At 35.6% G+C, this 25,127-nt stretch overlaps 1 protein-coding gene across 3 annotated transcripts in view; it reads left to right on the forward strand.

The window, feature by feature from the left end:
* Window positions 1-25,127, forward strand: part of LOC138698368 (caspase-1-like) — a 359,132-nt gene that overhangs the window by 268,668 nt on the left and 65,337 nt on the right. The window lies entirely within an intron of this gene.

Raw genomic sequence — 25,127 nt, forward strand, 5'->3', positions numbered from 1 at the left:
CACTATATACACTTATCACTAGTACACTCTAAACACATTAAATAATAAGTAAATATATACGTACATAGTATTAAACTACATGACTGTGTACATTTACGCGCGCGTTAAATTTTCAAATACAAGAGCTCATGAGAAGAAATAATACACGCGGCGGAAAACAACTTTTAAACTTTGCTCATGTATGTATGCTGTATTCCTGATAAAATAACATAGAGCCAGCTAATTTACCACATAAGTAATTTTATGCTCGACCATGCCGAAATGTAGTAATTATACACCTGGTAGCAGTCCTTTAATGCATGTCATTAAAGTACACCTATTCATTAAAGGTCAGGTTTTCGATTATTCTCGGATATGCAATCGAAAGACGAGGGAAACGTCACGGAGGCTGGAATACAATACTGTCGCAGAAGGTTACGTTCTGTTACTATAATAATTAGCGTTAATTGTAAATAATATTCAAATAAATTCAATTTGTCATCTCGTTTTTCAATTCTAAATCAATTTCCAGGTTATACATTCTCTGCATTACATCAAGGTCAGTGACATTATTGTTCCTCGGAAAAAAATCAATACTTTCGCGTCTGCGCACATCTCACAATTCAAGAATTATGAACAAGGTCACTTCCGATCTTCTGTCAGATACAAATAAAATGTATACTTCTGAATAATTTAAAGTTAGAAATATGGTTGAGCATAAAAAGTCGTATGAGACTTGCCTGTAATCGGAATTAAAACGCTCGTATGAAAATTATGAAACTCGCTTGCGCTCGTTTCATAAACAAACATACTTGCTTCTTAATTACTATCATTATAGGCTCGTTGCATAATGTACTATTATAGTGTAATATATCCAATTGTTCATACCTGTGGAGTAACGGTTAGCTCGTCTGGCCGTGAAACCAGGTGGCCCGGGTTCGATTCCCGATCGGGACAAGTTACCTGATTGAGGTTTTTTCCGGGATTTTCCCTCAACCTAATATGAGCAAATGCTGGGTAAGTTTTGATGTTGGACATCGGACTCATTTCACTGGGATTATCACCTTCATCTCATTCAGACGCTAAATAACATAAGATGTTGATAAAGCGTCGTAAAATAACCTACTAAAATAAAAAAAAATAAGAAGCCTATATCCAATTATATATAAGTAAGGATAGTAATTTTATGTGTGTATGTTAGTGCTTATGCATAGAGTTTCTTAAAGTAAAGTTTGTACAAGATAAAATAAGATACAGCCCTATAAGATATCAGAGTGTAAAATTGATTCTCAAATTAAGAAGAAACGTTTCATAGATAAGTTTATGTAGTTGTGACGTTTCGCTTAAGCCACTCTTGCGCGCATTCTTCTGCAATTTACGTCGCAACATCGCACTCCATAAGCGCTGTACTGCAATTTAAGGCCCGAATACTCTACTCTACACGACGTAACTTGAATTTTATCGGAAGTATACTTGTACTAACTCATACTTCACGTTCACTTTACATTAACTTCATATAGAACCATGTAACAGTCCAGTAGTAGCCTATAGTTTATTATTATTTTTAAGTTAATATTTGTATACCGGTATGTATTTATCTGTATGTGATTTGATCCTGGTTGAGTGGAAGAGAAGGCCTGATGGCCTTAACTCTGCCAGAGAAAATAAAACAACTATTATTATTATTATTATTATTATTATTACTATTATTATTATTATTACTATTATTATTATTATTATTATTATTATTATTATTATTATTATTATTATTATTATTATTATTATTATTATAGTCGGCGCGTTGATTTAATACTCAGTCGGAAGCCTTTTGTGTTGTGATGTATCTTTTTTGCACGCATCAATATTTGCAATGTCAAGCATTGTCACGTTTCCGCTGTAAAGATCATTCCTAGTTACAATATTTACCATTAGGGATATATTTATTTCAACTCGCGACAATAAACTCAAGATACGGCAACGATGTTTCATACTCCACGTGGAGTTGATGTCCACACGTCAATTAAAAATGCTAACACATAATTGGTGGTCATATGTTACCGCTTCTTGTGAGTGGAGCGGCATCTGAGAAGGCCTAATCGATAAATAAATTCTTTTCTTATCTCTTCAAAGAAAAGCGTCCCGTCGTCTTTGATGGACGAATTCGGATATAGGTATATTTTAATCGGAGTTCATACTTTTTTTTTAATTAAATATACAGAATGGAATAACATTTCTGATTGAAAGGGGCTGGTAGGGTACACGTAAATAAATCGACAACCTATATTACGTTTTGTGATGAAATGCACGGTTAATTAGAAAATAAAGTTTGAAGTTTCAGCAGTCCGGCAACATCGTCGTAAACACACTCTTCTCGTGATACAGATGTTAGAGGTCAATGAACTCGATGTGTCTCGCTAGATGAGCTGTTCTCTGGCGCTATGTTGCAACCAACTCGCATCGTGCAGTGGCTTGAAATTAAAGATTTTTAAAATTCAACTTAATCTACACGAAAACGGTTCACACTATTGATTTTTTATTTTATTGGGTTATTTTACGACGCTGTATCAACATGTAGGTTATTTAGCGTCTGAATGATATGAAAGTGATAATGCCGGTGAAATGAGTCTGGGGTCCAGCACCGAAAATTACCCAGCATTTGCTCGTGTTGGGTTGAGGGAAAACCCCAGAAAAAACCTCAACCAGGTAACTTGCCCCGACCGGGATTCGAACCCGGGCCACCTGATTTCGCGGCCAGACGCGCTGACCGTTACTCCACGGGTGTGGACCACACTATTGAAATAAGCCAGAGGGATAAATTATTATTTACTCGTTTTCCTATCGTTATGGACAAAAATCACGATCCTACTCATAATAGTTGGCGAATAAGAGGTTCTTAAATATTTGAGAAAAAACACCATATATATATATATATGGTGTTTTTTTTCTCATGTATATATATATATATATATATATATATATATATATATATTAGGATCGTGATTTTTTTTTTATATCGATAGGAAATCTAATGAAGAATAATTTATCTCTCTGGCGTATTTCAATAGCATTTTCGTGTAAATTTAATTTTGAAAACCTTTAAATTCAAGCCATTACACACAACTGTGCTGTTATTTCTAATCCTCCACCGTCAAAGGGCTGCCTTTTGTTTTCAGAAACATTTCCATTATGACGGATAGCATCGAAACAACGGAAAATGAAATTGCCTTCTTTTATTAAAAAGGGACGGGCATTATGTCCAGAGCATAAATGAAGGTAAGATTCCGATGGCTTTCAAACTCCATCAACCTCCTCCCCAGTTTTCATTTAGTGACCCAGGAAATTCCAAGGCTGAGTACGCAGTCACACCGTAACAGCGTTTGTCATTTCTACCTGATCAGTCTGTTCCTAGTGTACGAACAGAGAATGTACTGTATAAAAATGTCGAAGCGTAAAGTGTTTTCTTTGGAAGATAAGACGTATATTATAAGTGACATCGAATGTGGTCTTTCCCAAGCGGACGTGGGTCTACAACCCTACAGCATAGTTTAAGTAAATTAACTGTAACAATATACAGTATATACAGTGTAATCCATTCCAGAAAAATGAAATATTTTAATTACTGTATAGTATTTTATTTTCTTGTTCACAATTTCATTCATTTCTGTCATTTAAGTTTAGGGGAGAGACACTTCGAATATAGTGAACCTCGGATACAGTGGACGAAACATGCAAGTCCGCAGAGGTTCACTATATCCGGAGCTGACTGTACATATTATAGATGTATGGAATGTTGAAAGCAGATGACTGACGTAAGATAACGGACTGATAATGAACTAATGACATCCTACGCCGGCCATGAGAGCATGTCTTTTGCGCGTGTTCCCGGCTTGGAACCGAGCTGAACGCTCTGAAAAATGCGATAATAAATAAATACTACTGTCATAATAACCGTAATTAAGGCCCTTAGAATAGCAATGACGTATGCGCCTACAGGCTATATCGATATTTAGATTTCTTGCAGCATACGTAGTCTTAATGCAGCCACCGGCGTAGCTCTGTCGGCCTAAGGCGCTTGCCTGCCGATCCGGAGTTGCGTTCGGGCGCGGGTTCGATTCCCGCTTGGGTGATTACCTGGTTGGGTTTTTTCCGAGGTTTTCCCCAACCGTAAGGCAAATGTTAGGTAATCTATGGCGAATCCTCGACTTCATCTCGCCAAATACCATCTCGCTGTCACCACTGCCATCGTGATCTAAACCAGGCCGTAATGCAGGATGTGTGACGTCACTCGATGGGTCGGGCTTTTCTATTTGAGTATACGGAGCTGAGTAAAATATATTACTTTAATGCGTGTCGGTGCTCAATTTTATTTAGTGTAATGTGTGTATAAGATACGTTCGCTTCTTACTGCATAATATGTTGCTGAAATAATTGCAAAACTGTGTTATTTTAACGTGAACGGAGTTTTACATGTTAACATAACCTGTTTGCATCAACATTTTAAGTTTGGAATGGAAGCTATTTTGAGATTTAATAAAGAAGAATTATTTATATTGTGATTTTAATTTAGCACATCTATCTTTCTTACTTGTAGGTAGAAAATTTACCACAGTCCCTCCTATGAAATTAGTGTAGGTACGTACGGTTGTGTGTTACTTCATCTGGTAGGTTAGATAAATAGAATTCAATACGACCCAGTATAGTAGGGAACAAATAAATAATACAATTAAATTGTTATTCAATGTAATGTGTGCATAAGTTCCGCCTAGTTTCATTTATTTGTTGCATAATGTGGCAGGAATAATTATAAAACTGTGTTATTTTTATGTGAAGAGAATTCACCATGTTAACATAACCTATTTGCGCCAACATTTTAAGTTGAGAACGAAAGCCATTGTGAGATTTAATAAAGAAAAATATATTTAGGATAAACTTCAGAACACGGTTATCTTCCTTACTTATAAATAGTAAATTCACCACAGTCCCTCCTATGAAATGTACATACGGTTATATTACTTAACTAGGGTTAAACGAGCGCTGAGGTATAATTCCGGTAACTTCTGAACTGAAAACAGTTGAATTTATTTTTTGTGGAGATGCATTTCATCCTCTAAGCAAGGCATAATAAAAGCCTGAACTAACCGAACTAATTAATATATGCAAGATGTATGAATACGAAGGGAACTACCTCAGCGCTAGTTTAGCCCTGGTAACACATTAAACTAATCAGACTGGAGTACCGTATGAAACGAATAAATACAATTGAAGTGTAGACAAATTGCATTTACAAGCTATACGTAGTGTTATGCTTAATTATTATGCATAATTGCGAATATAGAAATAAGGCAAGTACTGATAGAGTAAACATAACCTATAATGTCAACACATCAAAATATGCGTGCGATGCAACTGAAAATTGTTGAAACGTGCTTAAATGAATGTGCAAGAATTTCGTAATGAAGCGAGCGTGCTTTATTTCAATTAATTACAATACTAGATACTGTAAAAGTAATGAAAACTATAAGGTATAATTTTTCATAATATACTATATGTATCTCGCTTTTAGTTCAAATTGTGTATATTATCAAACGTCGTATTATTTATAATGTAGATTATTCACACATAAGAAGGGCGCAATAATTTAAATTTAATAAAACAAATACGGTAAACTAACAAAAATGGATTAGACAAGAGTAACATCAGTAACGCTGCACTTAGGCCTAATCATAATTTACTCTACATCCCAGTTAATGTTTCACTTTCATGTGTATATCATTACAAATATTTACTGTTTATAACACCAAAAATTCACTTAACCACATAAGGGCGCAATATTTAATCGAAATAAAGGCAGGTATTACACATAGGAACTTTGCCTGCAACAACGTAATTTTCACACCAAAAATAATATTATACCTTAAGTTGCAAGTGAATTGTGTCTCAAGTGTCTCACAGTCACTGTTTAAAATTTTACTGACGCGATTACACTGCATTTCAGAGAAATATATGTTATTTTTCATGTACTGCAACTAATTGATATGGTTGAAAGACCGCCCTTCGCGATCAGCTGTTAAGCGAGTCACGTGGTCTGCCTTACGGCCTGTATTAGATCACGACGGCGATGCTATCACCAATCCCATCGACGCTAAATAACCTCGTAGTTGATACAGCGTCGTTAAATAACCAAGTAAAAAAAAGTCTTAATGCCATCCTTGTAAATCAATTCCGAAGGTTGATACGTTTCCTAAGTGGATGAAATTGCTGTTGAAAGGGATGCAGTGCTTGGCCTTGGAAGGAATTTAATTTTGTAAGCATGGCGACAGCGTATACGCTCTTGACACGTGGAGCCAGCTGTTCATTTTAACACAGGAGATCAAATTACAGCATAGAGGATATTACTTAAACTGGAATGTATATGAAAATATTTCCTTAAAAATTCAACAGTAATTATTTATTAGTGAAATGTACATTAATATTAGTTGGTGGCTTCATTGCTAAGTTAGCCGAGTACTGGATAACAACAATAAATATGTCTATTATGTCACTACATCCATAAAATTATTCTCCTTTTCTATTGTAATAGTGCAGCTGACTTTCAGTAGACGGTCCGCGGACCACATGTGGCCCGTTAAAGGCAAAGCTCTGTCCTCAAAGCAAACTTTAGTGAACAGTAAAAGAAGCCCAATCAAGTAATAAGATTATTTCGACATGAGGTATGAAGAAATCTTGAGATATTTTTCCAAAAAAAAAAAAAAAAAAAAAAAAAAAAAAAAAAAAAAAAAAAAAAAAAAAAAACATTTTATTTTTTGTGCGATAGTGCGTAAAGTTGTCAGAAGTTATACATTGTAGTACAACATAAGTGCACTTTTGGTTGAAAAAATACTTAGATGTTAATGCATGTATAAACAAACTTAAAAAAAAAAATCAGCGTACACCAGTCTTGCAATGGGGACTAATAATTGCGAGCGAGAGCTATTTTATGCCCGCTGCGCGCGCGGAGCTCTTTTACCTGTAAACATTGCTAAAGGATCTACAGATCTTAGAACACAGCGCATCATGACGGAACGGAAGCGCTTAAAGCTTTCAAGGAAGAGTGGAAGATACAATATTTATGCTTCGAACACGGTGATGAAGTCCAGTGTTTGTTGTGTAAAAAAAAATGTCATTAGCAAAAAAAAAGCAACATAAACGGCATTATGAGACGCAACATGAAAAAAATATAGGCATTATTCAGGAGAAGAGAGAAATAAATTCATTTCGGAATTGACATCGAAGGTAAATTAATTTACATTTGGGTCAGTAGATTGTATCTAGATTCCTTTTATTTCTTTATTTTAAATGTATTGTTGATGTTTTATTTGTTGCTTGTTTTCTGGATATTTACTTTTATTAGACTACGTGTTTCTTTAATTTAAAAATAATATTTTATCTTTGATTGCACTTTAACTTATACTATTACTAAACTCAAAATGCTAATTCACTTTTATTCCAATAACTATTTTCAGGATTTTTAGCAAATATGAACTAAAATTTTGAAAACTTTGATGCAAGGAGCTTTTTTAGTAACGTCAATATAAAATATACTTAAAAATATAATTTCAAAACTATTAGACCTAATTGCACCAAATTTTGTATAGATGATATTATTATAGATCTGTTTATATAGTTTAAATTTCACAAATTTTGGCCGAAATTGTGGAAGTTTTAAAAGTCATACATAGGATCCCCTTAAATGATTGACATCAAAAATTACGATGGCTCTCGATATCTTAATTTAATCAATTTGTTTTCTTTTCGTGTTACGTGCATCTCACAAATCACTCTAAGAAAACTCATTACATGATCACGACTGGAGAGTAAGGACTAGATTTTCAAAATCACACAATCAACATACTCTATTTCAATCAATAGTGCCATTATTATTTTTTCAACAAATACTCAAAAGTACTTAGAGATCGCATACGTCGAGCAGGTAGACCCTATTAGTTTCTCCTAACCAATGAAGTGAAGTATTTACATAATAAATAATTGCTTTTAACAATAAAATGGTTTACATACAATGAACTTTTCCTATTTCTCTTTTTGTTCCTAAAAAACCCTTCCCTTTGCGATTTGTTTATATATGTACATGCATATTAAATAACTGAGTAATTAGCTCTATTACATAGCCAGAAATTTAGTAACGCAAGTTATTGTAATAATTGCTGCCTTTATTCACTGCATGTGCATGTATAGTCCGACCATCCTATCTATGCCCCCGTAAGATATGCGAACTGAACCTTAATTCCTTTTCAGCCTCGGCAATTCATTTCTCTCCCTGTATTCCTATTTCTCTCTTTTCTATCCCTCTCTCTTTCTCTCCCCCACTACTCACAATTTTGAGCCTTCTTGCGGACAGTTTATTTGCACTTGCAGTCCAGTGTTGTCAACTCAACATGAATACTGTAGCACGGAGTGGTGAAAGAAATATTATTAAGCAAGTAATATCATTTTGCATAAGTCAATCAGCGTCATTAGACCTACTTAAATTAAATTATGGATAAGTAATAATTAACCTTACAGTATTATAAGCAATATTCAAGAGACATGACACTGTTTGACGGAAGTTTGGCAATATCCCTATTCGGCAAGGTTCGTGGCCTGCTGTTTGACGTAGTGGGAGAGAAACGGGTGGAATGGGGTGAGTAGAGGCGTTAACTTTTCCAAGAACGACGACAGCGCTGAAGGGGCATAGATTCGGTGGTCCGACAATACATCCCTGACGTCTACGTTACGACGCTATGTAACGGATGCGCTATGCGCTCGTGATCAAGGTCGAGCTCTTCTACCATTATTGGGAGCTAATATCGTCTCATCCCTGGCGTAGACTGTATCAGAGACAGTCTTAAGTTTTATGTGTGATGAATACAGCTATCGGGATGGGATGCTGAATGTAAGATATTTGTTGCTTATACGCCCACCCACATTTACGCTGCATATGCCTGGACATTGTGAATTTTCTCTCTTCACTCAATATTACTCGAGAATTTTTCCAGTTTAACTTGTTGACTACTGATTGTTGCTCAATTGAGATTGTAGCCTCTTTCGTCACCAATGCTTTGGCACCAGTGCAATCGTTCTACGCTTTGCATTCTCTACTTGCACTGCCTCGGCTGCCGCGCGTTCCGCCAATTCGTGCCTCAACGTTCCCTCTCCGACGTATCAGTAGATGACGTCAACTGCTCAAAATCAAGGTCACATTGAGCTTTCGTCTGTCTATCACTGTATTTTCATTGGAATACGTCGTGTAGCTTAGAAATTATAGGCGCGATAAAATTCACCTGAAAATGTGTTTTAAAATTCCAAGGGCACTTATTATAATATTAATTTATATCTCTTGATCCCATTACCATACTAAATTCAAACTTGGAACATAGTTAATATATTAAATTATACATTATATGTATATTTTAAAAGAAAACTAAAGGTCGTATTTTCTTCTATTCATTTTTCAAAATTACGTGGAATGACCTTGAAAAGTTAAACAATTGTTTCAGGTTATGTCATACATCATTATTTGAAAGCTCACTTCCTAAACTTTCTAATGACACCTATCCCACAAGTGTATGGTCTTACAATTTTATAGTAACACTTTTAAAAATGGTGTCTGCATCAAATTTTGACATATTAGCCAATTTTCATAGAACGATACTCTGAAAATCAGTCGCTAAAAATCTAAATCTGGCTACTTTTTATACACATTTACATATTCTAAATGTGTAAGAAAGTTTGTTGAAATAAAAAATACAATGGTTGAGTATTGCACTTTTTTGTTATGATTTGATGTGAAGTGAGTAGTGATCCAAGAGGAAAATATGAATTAGTCAGGTTTCATCAACATTACTGCTCAGCCTCTTGGTCAGCAACTCTGGCGCCTGGTTCTATTCCCGACTTTCGACTCTGCCAAGGCATTTTCTTTCGTATGTATGACCTGGGTGTTTGTGTTGTCCTTAGGTTAAATTAAATTTAAACGATAGGAGGCAACTGACGCACTCTACTAATATCGGTTAATACAACTGGCAGTTATTTTCTGTTATCTTGACAACATCTTTTATGAGTTCATACTAATCATTTCATGTTTTTTTTTTATTTTATTGGGTTATTTTACGACGCTGTATCAACATCTAGGTTATTTAGCGTCTGAATGAAATGAAGGTGATAATGCCGGTGAAATGAGTCCGGGGTCCAGCACCGAAAGTTACCCAGCATTTTCTCGTATTGGGTTGAGGGGAAAACCCCGGAAAAAACCTCAACCAAGTAACTTGCCCCGACCGGGATTCGAACCCGGGCCACCTGGTTTCGCGGCCAGACGCGCTGACCGTTACTCCACAGATGTGGACTCATTTCATGTAGTCAGAAAGAAAATGTACATTTTTAGGTTAGGTATCATGAATCATGAACAGTTTAGTTCAACCAATTAATCTTATTATTATTATTATTATTATTATTATTATTATTATTATTATTATTATTATTATTATTATTATATCTACGAAGAAAAACAAGAAAAGAAACAAAATTAAAACTTTATAAAATATTATCAATACCAACACTCCTTTATGGAAGTGAGACATGGATAATGGGCGCAGAAAATAAAAGAAAAGTACAGACTGCCGAAATGAAATTCCTACGATATGTGAATGGAAGTAATATCATGGACAAAATACAGAATGTAGAAATAAGAAAAAATTTGCAGATACAAAGTATGGAAGAAAAAATCCATGATTATAAACATAAATGGACAGAACATCTATACAGAATGGATGACATCAGATTGCCTAAGTTAGCCTTAAATTACAATCCTAGAGGCAAGCGTGAGGTGGGAAGACCCTGGAAGAGATGGACACCCTGCTGAGACATCGCCGGAACAGGCCGAAATGGCCTAATCCATGAAGTTGATGATGATGATGATTATTATTATTATTATTAATATTATTATTATTATTATTATTAATATTATTATTATTATTAATATTATTATTAATATTATTATTATTAATATTATTATTATTATTAATATTATTAATAATAATAATAATAATAATATTATTATTATTATTATTATTATTATTATTATTATTATTATTATTATTATTATTATTATTATGAGGCCCACTGCGGCTACCACTGCTTTAAAACAGCACTGCATCAATATTCGCCTTCAAAGCGAATAATATCAGCATAATCTCAGGATTATCTCAAGACCAAGACAGGACGAAGTACGCGACTGTTCATACGAAAATTGAGACCGGTCTTGAGTTAAGGCTCATCCGTAATGAAAATTAAACATAACGTAAGCGTTAACTTAAGAATATAAACGTTACGGTAAAATCAAGAAGTCATACAATCATTCACGATGGGAACATAAACATAACAGCAAACATAATTGGTAACCATGGAAACATAACGACGCCATTTCCTCATATTCTGTCGTAGTCTATACTTCAGCGCTCCATGATTGTGTTCTGTTTGCAAATCACGTAAGCATAAGCATGAAAATTTGGAGTTTGCAAACTTTCATGTTAACGTCTTATGGTAATGTTTATGTCAATGCTTATGTGAATCATTGTGAATGATACCATTTGGTAGCCTGGGCGCAAACTTCTGTGTTTATGTTACGGTTATGTTTAATTTTCATTGTGAATGGGCCTTTAGTCTTGGTCTTGGGAAAGTCTTGAGTATAGCTTGTCGTTGACTATGTATACGGGCCTAGCACTTCCGTACACCGGACAAAGATTTTTCAATCATTTAATGACACTGTATCAACTGAGAGGTTAACTGGCGTCGATGGACTTGGTGATAGCTAGATTGTTTTTGGTGAGTCCGAAGGATTCGCTGTGAAATTACCAAACATTCGGCTTACAGGAGGGCGGAACTTCTGAAAATCCCCACAAGTAGTCAGCCTCAGCTGGATTCGAAACGATACTCGAACTCAGACTCCGGTTAGTAGGAAAACGCGCTACCGTCTGACTACACCGTTAGCCTCGAACAAAGGTATTTGGAAACTCTAGTAGAAAAGAATGTGACAACTCATGCTTTAATTGGGACACATAAGGCAACATTGTTGGGAAATGATTCACAATTTATATTACCTTTAAAAATATGGATGATTGAAAGAGCATCCAGATATTCACGCACAGAATTTGAAGTGTGATATTAGACAAATTACAAATTCTTCATTATTTCATTATTAATCATTGTGCATATATTTTATTTTAAGTCTATATGAACATACAGACATGAATTTACATTGTCTATTGTCTATGATTACAGATTTCAAAACTATATTTCAATTATTATTATTATTATTATTATTATTATTATTATTATTATTATTATTAGTAGTAGTAGTAGTAGTAGTAGTAGTAGTAGTAGTAGTAGTAGTAGTAGTAGTATTAATGATAATAATAATTATTATTGTTGTTGTTATTGTTAGGTTTCGTAACAAGCTGCTTTTTACGATGATGGGTTGTTAGCCCTTCGCCCAACCCCCAAGCTGTGGAGGACCACCCCTTATCTGTTGTCCACGACTGCATATTCAATATATTCGCAGCTACCCTCCATATCTGGAGGCCGTCTCCTCTATCCGCAACCTGAGGACGCGCCATGCTGTGGTGATAGGGACCCACAATACATGGCACATTAAATCCAGACGTTTGAGATGGGCAGGGCATGTGGCACGTATGGGCGAATCGAGAAATGCATGTAGAGTGTTAGTTGGAAGGCCGAAGAGAATTAGACCTTTGGAGACGTAGATGGGAGGATAATATTAAAATGGATTTGAGGAAGGTGGGATATGATGATAGGGACTGGATTAATCTTGCTCAGGATAGGGATCTACGGCGGGCTTATGTGAGGGCGGCAATGAACCTCCGGGTTCCTTAAAAGCCATAAGTAATTATTATTATTATTATTATTATTATTATTATTATTATTATTATCACCACCACCACCACCACCATCATAATCCGTCTGTGACGTAATAGGTCTAGTGGCCCTCTCGCCATCTTCGGAATGATAGATCCACAGATTTTCTTCCTCTGGGATGTAGGACTGTAGGCCTGCAGGCCTGCCAAAGGATCGATTTTGGTATACGGTAACGTTGCATTCTGTTGACTCGTAACCAATTTTGCCTATAGTCACGGAGATATTCATCTATAGTGATTATTTTGAGTTTGTAAGGTACTGCTTCATTTCATTTACAATCTAAAAGGCTGTATCGAGCAGTCCTTCTAAAAAATCTCATTTCAGCAGATATTTTTATTGTGTTTTATACGACACTGTATCAACATCTCAGGTTATTTAGCGTCTGAATGAAATTAAGGTGATAATGCCGGTGAAATGAGTCCGGGGTCCAGCACCGAAAGTTACCCAGCATTTGCTCGTATTGGGCTGAGGGAAAATCCCGGATAAAATCTCAATCAGGTAACTTGTCTCAACCGAGATTCGTACCCGGGCCACCCTGGTTTCGCGGTCAGACTCGCTAACCGTTACTCCACAGGTGTGGACTTCAGCAGATGTTAGGCCTATGCGTCTTGCACATTGGATTTCTATGGACCTTGCTTCACTACCATAACAGAGGCTGGGTCTTGCCAAAAGGAGATGGTTTTGACACAAATTATCACAATTTCTAGATGCATGTGTACTACAAACATTCTAACACAGTTATATGGAACGTATTTTTTTTTTAATTTGTGGAAAAAGACAGTTTTGCAAATCGCCTGCTCAAGTATATATAAATTTAGAGGAAAATATCCGGAAAGAAATAATCTATTCAAACTCAAATCGTGAAATTAGTAATGATTTCTTATTCGCCGAGTGCATTGCCCAAGTAAATGGCTACTTAACGGTTTGGGAGAGCTTATGTTGTAATAAAAATAGTGACACCTTGTGAAGTGAGTTGTCATAGTCCACACAATGTGCAATGCTGTGCAATAGGTGAGTGGCCTGAGACTGCAAGGACAACATTCTTCTGCTGTGAGGTCATCACAATTGCGAATAAATTATGAAATTATAATTCATTCTGAAATGACAATACTTTACCATTACTGGCATGTTATGGTACACAAGCTAGGTTCCCGGACACCCCGTCTGCTTTCTGAGAACCGTGTCGTCTTAATAGACAAAGAAGCTTTTAACAAAGGCTCCCGCACTCCACCTCCAACCGGCGGTGGACTACTCGGAAATGCAGTCTCAGTTGCCTTAGGGCGTGGAAATTTTCCAACGGAAGGTCATTAACGATCCAAAAACATTCGTAGCGAGAAATGTCATACGAACTCCTAAAATAAACCTCTGGTCAATCATAAGACCACAGCCCATCTTAATTTCTAGATAATTGCACACAATTCGATTTGAAAACTTGATATATGATATGATATGATATGATATGATATATGATATGATATGATATATGATATGATATGATATGATATGATATGATATGATGTATGATATGATATATGATATGATATGATATGATATGATATGATATGATATGATATGATGTATGATATATGATATATGATATGATATGATATGATATATGATATGATATGATATGATGTATGATATGATATGATGTATGATATATGATATGATGTATGATATATGATATGATCTATGATATGATATATATGATATGATATGATATGATATATGTGATATGATATTGATATGATATATATGATATGATAATAATAATAATAATAATAATAATAATAATAATAATAATAATAATTTATTCTGGCGAAGTTAAGGCCATCAGGCCTTCTCTTCCACTTAGCCAGAAACAAAAGAAGCTGATACAATTTTACTAATATTTAAAGAACACTAATGACAAATTTTTACAGTCATACAAGCACAAATTGAGTAAATTAATGCAAACATACTAAATAATAATTACAAAATAATATAAGGCTTGAAGTTACACTCAGTGAATATGCAAGCGGTAAGTGAACCAATATTACAAATTACAAGAATACCAAATTCAAATGTAAATTATAACTATACAACACTGAGGAAAATTACACACACATATATATACACACACACACAAGGGAGAATTAAATATGAATACTGGTCACGTGTTTAAACACTTTACTTTTAAATTGCAATATCGTTAGACAGTTCCTGAGGAAGCTGGGTAGGGAGTTCCAGAAACGAATTGCTGATCCTGTGAAAGAGGAAGAATAGTGAGCTGTTTTATGGCAAGGCATAGATAATTAAGGGTCATTTTTAAAACCATTACCCAGGCTGTGGTAAGAGGACAAGAAATTAAAACGCACCGAAAGATAGTTAGGCGAAGAAGTATTGATGATGCGATATAGGAAAATTAGTGAATGGATATACCTTCGGTCCTGTAATCTTACCCATTGGAACGTTTCAAGGGAAGGTGTAATGTGGTCGTATTTGCGAATGTTGCAAATGAAACGCATGTAGGCATTATGAACGTACTGCAGTCTTTGGGCTAAGTTAGAATTTAAATCTGTTAGTAGAATGTCGCAATAGTCAAAATGTGGCAGTGTGTGATATATGATATGATATGATATATGATACGATACGATATGGTTTTTGGTACTATATATGGTATTGTATGATATGATATGGTGTGTATACTATAATATAATATAATATAATATAATATAATATAATATAGGCCTAATATGTGAGAAGTAAAGGGTGAAGATAAATGCAAACAAGACAAAGACCATGGTTGTCGGAAGAAAAGTGATTAAGATAAAATTGCGAACACAAAATGAGGCAGTAGAGCAAGTGGACAGCTTCAAATACTTGGGGTGTACTATAAGCAGTAACATGAGCTACTGCCAGGAATTTGAAAATCGTATTGAAGTTAGAATTTCAGGTAAGTTGGAGTTTATATTGTAATAATTATTTTATAGTTTCAGTCTACAACTTATCAGTTAATACAGAAACAATTCTTTATTTATGTTATTTCACATACAAGATTATATATCCATTAATAATTTCGATTTTTTTTTTAAATCATCTTCAGGTGGAGAGAGACGAAATTAACAAATTGAGCATAGATGAAATACAAGACGAGACATACTTGCATATTATGAAGTAAAATTAAAGTTAAAATTAAAAACATAGACTATATAAAACCAATATAAAAGTTATATAAACGTGTGGTTCAAAGTCATTTTTTTTAACATGCGATAAAAACATTTTGTAAAGTTTATAAACTAATAGTCTTATGAAATGATGACCACACTATTTGAATCTTTTGATGTTATATAACTAGTTTCAATCATAAGATAGTAGGCCTATGCATGTATTGACAGAAGTTTAAAAATTTAAAATTAAACCCATTAGTGATACCGTGTCTTTAAAAGAATGCAATTATTGGCATAGAATAAAATTAACAGTCCACACCTGTGGAGTAATGGTTAGCGCGTCTGGCCGCGAAACCATGTGGCTCGGATTCGATTCCCGGTCGGGACAAGTTGCCTGGTTGAGGTTTTTTCCTGGGTTTTCCCTCAACCCAATACGAGCAAATGCTGGGTAACTTTCGGTGCTGGACTCCGGACTCATTTCACGGCATTATCACCTTCATCTCATTCAGACGCTAAATAACCTAAGATGTTGATAAAGCGTCTTAAAATAACCTACTAAAATAAAAAAATAAAATTAACAGAAATAGCTTAATTACTCTCTGTTTGTGCACACCAGCACAATTGAGATGGAAACGGGCCCAGATGAGAGATGTGCACACGGCTCTGTGTCTAATACGATTTATGGAAGCAACTGTACTTATGAAATGAGTATAAAAACGGTTTGAAGATTTCTATATACTTCGTATTTTTGAAACAATCTTATTTTTCATAATTAAATCATGTGATTGGGCTAATTTTTCTGTTCACTGTTTGCTCTGCGGGCCAGAATATTTGGCCCTCTAGCCGCCTATTGGGAATCACTGGTGTAGAGTGAATCGGGGGGGGGGGAGATGACTATCGGGGGAAGATGCATATTTCTTTGTAGTTTCACATTCTTCCAAGAGAGAACGCCACGCGCATGTCTTCATGATCACTGAGACAGTTGAATGTCTGTAGAGTGGAAGCTAACTCATTTTGCCACGTGTTCTTGTTGTGAGAAGAAGAAGAGCAAGAAAACAGCTCATTTTTCTGCTATAAAATAATTGCAAAGGTATGTTAAAATTTTGATACATCCTTGAATTCGTAATAAACTGTCATACCTTTGCAATGAATATTGTAGTAAAAGGTTCTAAAGTTTGTATTGTTAACAACCAAAAACCTTGTTGCGCCATCTTAGGTTGCGTCACAGCACTAGGCATCTTACCCCGATACTTGGGGGAAGATGATCCCTTTTTTTTCGGGATAAGATGGCAACTTGTTGTAAGAGTTTTATTTTATGTTTTATTGCAGGAAATGTGTAAATATTACGTAAGATCCTCTGATAGAAGTCAGTGGATTGAGGACAGTCTTCAACTTGGAATGGAACATATTATAACAGAGGAGTCCACGCCTGTGGAGTAACGGTCTGCGCGTCTGGCTGCGAAACCAGGTGGCCCGGGTTCGAATCCCGGTTGGGACAAGTTACCTGGTTGAGGTTTTTTCCGGGGTTTTTCCCTCAACCCAATACGAGCAAATGCTGGGTAACTTTCGGTGCTGGACCCCGGACTCATTTCACCGGCATTATCACCTTCATTTCATTCAGACGCTAAATAACCTAGATGTTGATACAGCGTCGTAAAATAACCCAATAAAATATAACAGAGGATATGAACTGTTTTAGAGCATCGTAAGCATACGGGATTTCTTACCGTACCCTTAAACGCCTCCTAAAAATAATGATGACAAAAAATGTACTGGATTGAATTCATTGTGTGCAAGAAGTGATTTCACGAGTCTTGCAATGACTATGTTCCATAAGTAGTGATAAACGAGTGGGAAAGTGTCCATGAGCTTTACATTAAGTCAATTTTGTTGTATACATGTATCAAACAAAGTTCAGGTAAAATACATATATCAGTAAATGTGTTAATTGCATTTGCCATCTTACCCGACTATCGGGGAAAGATGCTTACAGTGCAGGTAGCAGAAAGCCTGTATCTATAAACAAGGCAATGTTCTATGTTTTGTACCAAAAATATAGTTTCAAACTATCTTCCAGACTTTGATATTTCAATATGAAATTCAAAACTAAATGAACAGTATCTTAAATTTTCAATCAAAGAAAAAGTCAGGCATCTTCCCCTGATCCACTCTATGAGATCTAAATCATTTGGGGCTCTTTATTTGATGCCAGTGTACTGGCTCAGGCTGGAGAAAACTTTAGAAAAGAGCTATACGATGAGGATAACTGCTCGTGCTCGCTAATGAAGACGGGATTTAGATGAGATACGACGCGAAAACCGGTCATTTATGTAACCGCGTAATTAGGGATAATAAACCTCGCGGACTTTACGGGACGGAGACGGAGATGGGCGGAGAGGACTGCGAGGAAGGTCTTGTCAGACAGCATTATGTTTATTGGTTTTTACTTCTTTCCTAAGCATAGGCCTACAGTTATCAGTATCATTTATCACTAGGGCTCGGAAGTTGAACTAAAAATCACAGCAAAATTACATAAGATGACCTTATATTTATGAAAATATGACATTAAAATAAAAAATGACCATGATTTTAATAATAATAATAATAATAATAATAATAATAATATAATATTATTTAACCTGGCAGAGTTAAGGCCGTAAGGCTTTCTCTTACACTCAATCAGGATTAAAACTTGCTTATATAGTTGTACATACAACTGGATCGGAATTAAGTAATTACATACTGATACGGTTTAGGTACATAATGAGATCAAAAGAGGTAGTTACATAAAATTTTACCTCATAAGATAAAAATAAACATATTGGAATACATAATAATGTTTTTAGAATCAAATACGAATCACATAAAAACAGAAGCCGATAATTCAATAAAAAATGTACACAGTAAAAATAAAAATAAACACATTGGAATACATATTAGTATTAGATTACAAGTAAGTTGGATTCACATAATTAAACCGGGAACCGACAGTTGAATAAAATGTGCACAATAAAAAATAGACTAATAATAATAATAATAATAATAATAATAATAATAATAATAAAAACAACACAGTAGGATACATTGGTGTTAAGTGATAAATAAACACGATTTACATGATTACACAATAAAATAAGAAAATAAAAATAAAAATAAATACAGTAGAATACATTGCATTAAATATTTGCAACGCATTAGGTCTGGCAGCTCATCGTAAGAGACTTTTTAAATTTATATGTAAAAGAAATTAAAGTTCGGCAGCCCTTGACTTCAAGCGGCAGAGAATTCCAGTGACGAGAAGTAGCAACAGTGAAAGGTGAAGACTAAAGAGATGATGTGTGGAGTGGTATTTCTAGCGTGTTATCATATTGTGACCAAGTATTTAAGTTATGATAACGTGAAAGATTGTGGAATCGGACAAATAAGTAAGAGGGAGCAGAGGTGTGCAAAATTCGGTATAAGAGAGAAAGAGAATGTAACTTTCTCCTCTCATTTAACCTGAGCCACAATAATTTTATTGTCCACACCTGTGGTGTAACGGTTAGCGCGTCTAACCGCGAAACCAGGTGGCCCGGGTTCGATTTCCGGTCGGGGCAGGTTACCTGGTTGAGGTTTTTTCCGGGGTTTTTCCTCAACCCAATATGAGCAAATGCTGGCTAACTTTCGGTGTTGGACCCTGGACTCATTTCACCGGCATTATCACCTTCATCTCATTCAGACGCTAAATAACCTAAGCTGTTGATAAAGCATCGTAAAATAACCTACTAAAAATCATAATAATTTTATTTGTCGAAAGAAGGCGAAAGGTGATCGTAGTAGCGGACATTACAAATGAAGCGAACACACGCATTATGGGCACGTTGCAGTTTATGGGATAAATCCACCCTGAGATCACTGATTAAAGCGTCACAGTAATCGAAATGAGACATAATAAGAGTCTGTACAAGCGTCTGCTTTAATTTAGCTGTAAATAGCAATAGTAAAATATAAATAAAATAGCATATTTCCATCTATGAAAAATACATTGTCACCGAACTCAGTCACTAACTGTCGCAAAAAAAAAAATTGTCTGCACCTGAAAGCAGCAGTCTGGCGCAGATCGGCGGAACAAAACAGTCCTTTCGGGTCACTATTAGGACTGGTTCGGAGTCACGTGCAACCACACTGCCTGCCTGCTTGTGAGGAAAGGCTGACGACAGGCGAGCGATACCTGTGTTAGCCCACTCACGAAGGTAAACAGTTACGGGCAGACCTGCATGAGGTTTTTCCTGTCTCTGACATCTACGTTCTACAGTAGGAGGAATTTCCTGCATTTGACTTCCTTATAACATCAGGACTACGTTCTAATGGTTGCAGACACACGTAACTTTCTTATTTCCTGTTAACTTACAGATATTAATAATCAAATGTCTGCATTTCACTTTCGAAATCTTTGTTTAACTGATGAAATAGTATCATGTGATTAAAAGACCTGAGGACAAAAGTCATATGAAAATCCGCTATGGAAATGTTCCGTCCTGCACCGACTGCGACTATTGGAATTTCCCGAATTCTGGATCCGCTTAGTCATTTCGCGGTTTTTGCAGACTCATATTTATAATTCAGGCAATGAATTACGAACTATAATAGCCTTTCAATTAATTAATATAGTCATCGTCATTAACCGATTCCAGATGAGGTCCACTAAATCCTATTCCGCTACTGTTCTTGAAGGTGCTCTAGGTCAATGCATCTACTACATTTCTTGGTCGATCCATATCTGTTGTGAGAAAGCTTGTTTAGGGATGTTTTCTTAATTTATTACATTAATGGGGTCTTTCCAATTTTGTTGGTGTAATTTTAGCCTATTACATTTTTTGTTATATTCTGAACTTATCCATATGTTTTCCTGACGTCTAATCTAGTAAAGCTCGGCCGAGGTCTCTAGAACCTCATTTGTACAGCTTCCAACCCTTTCTGCATTGTAATTTATTTATTAGCCATACCCGTGCGCTTTGCTGCACTTATTAGAAATAAACATAAAGCAATTACATAAATAAAATAGGACATTTGGTACAGGGAACATCTGTGTTTGATAGAAAGATAAATCGTTTAATGTTACTTAAGAAATTGTATTAAAATAATTAAAATACGATCATTTTGGTTCAGAGAGCACTCAATTGGTGCAAGGATAATTCCTTTAACATGTTTCGTAAATATTACATGCAAATAATTTAAATAAGATCGTTTGGTTCAGGGAACATCCGTTTTTAGTGCAAGGATAATTCATTTAACATTTTTATAAATTAGTCTTGAATGCATTCTTTAATAAATCACTCCAAATTAATGTCAATATAGAGTGGATTGTGTACGAAGATAATTTTTTATGTTGGTTTCACTGTGCATCTTTTTTTTTCTTTGTTAAGTTTATTTATACATGCTTTAACATCTGTGGTCATGTCGCGTGTTTAGAATGTGTGGTTATATCAGTAGGCCGTTTTTACTCTTGTTGAGTTCCTGTTTCTATTGGCTTATGTTCATGTAACTGTTTATAGATTTTGATTAATGTTTATAGTATTGATAATTGAGGCGGTGATGAATCATGGCATGTAAATTTCCAATCTGGCATTTGCTTTTATGACTAAGGGAAACCATGAAAAATCCCAGTCGGATTGGTCGGCCACAGAGTTTGAACCCGTGACCTCGTAATCATGATGTATAAGTAGAGTATATATAAATTAACGGATTACTTACTAGTGATGCATAAAATGCACGATTAAGAAGCGATATCTCGTATCTAAATTTTCAGGTGAATCAAACAACTGTTTAAGAAATAATTTTTCTCAAACTAGACATTTTTATTTGATATGTTTCTGCTTTGCGAGATCCTCTACTCAAGGACTAAATATTAGTTAACTGTCAAATTTTGTAAACATAATAGTAATGTAGTTAATCTAAATAATAATGTAGGTAAACTAAATGACCATTTTTGTAGATACGGATAATCACTTCTTAGCCATCGACAAGCATTCTCATTATTTATTTATTTTGTGCGAATCGTGCGTATTTTCTTGGTTTCCGCACAAAACCAACCCGCGGTAAGTCTAAAATTCCACATTCAGTATTCCCAACGTAACACACATAACAATTTCCCTCTTCTTACCGCTTAAGTGACATATTCATTTTACTGCTTTAGACTTTTAACATATTATTTTTAGAGACATTCAATATAGTAATAATTATAAATTGGAAACTTACCACTGCAATTTCACCTAAATTGCACTGTTAATTATTGTTTCTAAATATTTGCAAAAATTAAGTAAACTGTACAACTCCACTAAAGTTACTGCATTTCGTGATGCATGTAACATTAAGGAAGCCGTTTGTTTTAAGTTCGCATTTATAGACTGGGGGAAAAAAAAGACAGACGTATATCACGGCCTGCTGGAGTATAGTAAACACACTAAACATTTTAAAGCAACAGTGTTGAAGATAGATATTTTTGTTTTCCAAAATTGCCGTCATTGAACAGAAACCAAGATGGAGATTTCATTGCAACTAATTAGAAATTCCTCTTTCAGGTATGTAATAAACGATCTTCGCACAAAATAATGTACGATACACGAGCGGTATGTTTTCTTTCAATTCTCGGAAATTAAAAAAGCTCAACTACGTTTCGCTTTTTCAAACTTTTCCTCGAACATGAAAACTTCAACATACCGCTCTTGTAACGCATATTACTATTATTGGGTTATTTTACGACGCTGTATCAACATCTAGGTTATTTAGCGTCTGAATGATATGAAGGTGATAATGCCGGTGAAATGAGTCCGGGGTCCAGCACCGAAAGTTACCCAGCATTTGCTCTTATTGGGTTGGGGGAAAACCCCGGAAAAAACCTCAACCAGATAATTTGCCCCGACCGGGATTCGAACCCGGGCCACTTGGTTTCGCAGCCAGACGCGCTGACCGCTACTCCACAGGTGTGGACCTTTCTCATTATACGTTTCACGTGTTCTGCAACAATTTAATTCCTTTATCATGTTGCTAATAATAGTTCTTGCAAGAGTAGCCTATAGAAAGGTTCTTAATCCATTGTTTATTGTTTACATTAATTTACCAATAACACGGTCGCAGAAGCGTGTAGTATTTCACAAGGCTATCTCTTATAATTAAACATCTGGACATAAAGATAAAGATTTGACAACATAACCTTGCTGAACGCGCATTGTCTATAGTCTTAGCATGGCTTGGCTTTACGAGGCCCGAGGGCTGGATCCGGTGTGTCCATACACTTAAGTACACTTTTGACCCTTCGTGCGCCCTATACATACGATGATTGTCCTAGTCCGACACGTGGTCTGGGTGGCATGAATTCGACGCTGACAGGTGGGTCATTCTGTCTCAGCCCCTGACAGAGCCAGGTCCCATCGCCACACTAGTAGCCTAATAAGCCCCAGGGGCAGGGGTGTATTTCAGGCCTGGCGGACCCTGACGCCAGGGTACTATTTTTCGAGGTCGGGCGGTAGACGCCAGGGCACTTTAATGATTTTAATATTTATACAAAATGCCCTTTGTCTTATGTGAAGAAGCGTTTAAAATAATGTGTAATATTAAGGAATGGAATGATTATTGGGTTCACAGCACAAAGGGAGCTTTAACTAGGGGATTATACTGGGTGTTCAGTTCAAAATGTGTCATGGCTCACTGTATGCCGTTATGTGGCTAGCCGATGAGCCTAGAGAATTCAATCTTCCTACACTTCCGCAGAGGTGTATTACTTATGTGCAAGAGAAGTTGCATAGTAAGTACGGCGTTCATTCAGAAGAGTACTTACCGATACGTACGGTAACGTCGGTAGTGGCAGAAATGTGAACTGTTTCGAAACATGTACTGAGGTGAGTTTTTTTTTACTGTCGGGATATGTGGAGAGGGTTAAGACGATTACTTACGTATTTGTTGACATTAACTTCGACGGTCAACGTGGACACGGAGCATCTGATTTGTATTGTGGAATGTTGCCGTACGCAACCGATGTACGACTTGCCCGCGCAAAACACAGTTCGAAAGAGGTTATGGTAGCACACAGACCGTACAGACCGCCATTTGTTGCTATGATGTTCAAGTTATACCGTACATATTCTCAAGTTCAGATTGAACGCCTTGATTAATAGGCAACTTCTCTGACACAAAAGCTGAAACTCGCTTCAAATCGCTGACTCATCAACAGTGACGTCATGACACACTTTGAAATGAACACCCAGTACTTCCCTACGATTTACGATAGAGTTAATTCTAAATTGAGCCGCTCAGAGGATAAATGGTGTAAGTTAAAAATAGGTAATGAGGGTTAAAGTAAACATTCTGTAAAATACAGCGTAAAGTAGCAATTAATATTCAGTTTATTTAAACTATTAGTAGTCAATGGATAGCAAGAAGGACATATTAATTGCTATTTTGCACTGAAGTTTACAGAATTTTTACTTTAAACCTCATTACCCGAGTTTGGCTTACACCACTTTTGCTCTGAACGGCTCAATTAATACAACCAAACTTTGTTCTTACTCAATTCTTATCTGGACATGGCAAGTTTAGTAGCTATTTCGAAAGATTCAAGATAGAAACAGAAAGTGGAAATATTTGTGCATGTGATGACTCCCTGCAAACAGTTCAACATTTGTTATTTGAGTGTCACAAATTTGAACTACAACGTCTTGAACTAGTTTGTCGATTATATAGGTGTGACACCAAGTGCTCCCCACCGTTACAGGTGTTTCGAAATAAGTGCTGTTATCAAGATTTTATAAGATATATGAATTATGTCCCCAAATTGTAATCTGAACACATAATATAATTTCTCATAATTAATGTATTTTAAAATTCACGTTTTTCTGAAAAAACTATTCAAAACATATCAAAATGGTATTCTTTGCTCCTGTGTTCTTAAAAATACAGCATGTACAGACCATTATAAGTGTTTTCTTCCAGTTCTAATTTTGTTTTCCTGGCTATCTCTCGTTCTATTAATACCTTAGCTTCTCATATGTTCCAATTTGA

The sequence above is a fragment of the Periplaneta americana genome, chromosome 4 (genome assembly GCF_040183065.1).
Source record: "Periplaneta americana isolate PAMFEO1 chromosome 4, P.americana_PAMFEO1_priV1, whole genome shotgun sequence".
Lineage (NCBI taxonomy): Eukaryota > Metazoa > Arthropoda > Insecta > Blattodea > Blattidae > Periplaneta > Periplaneta americana.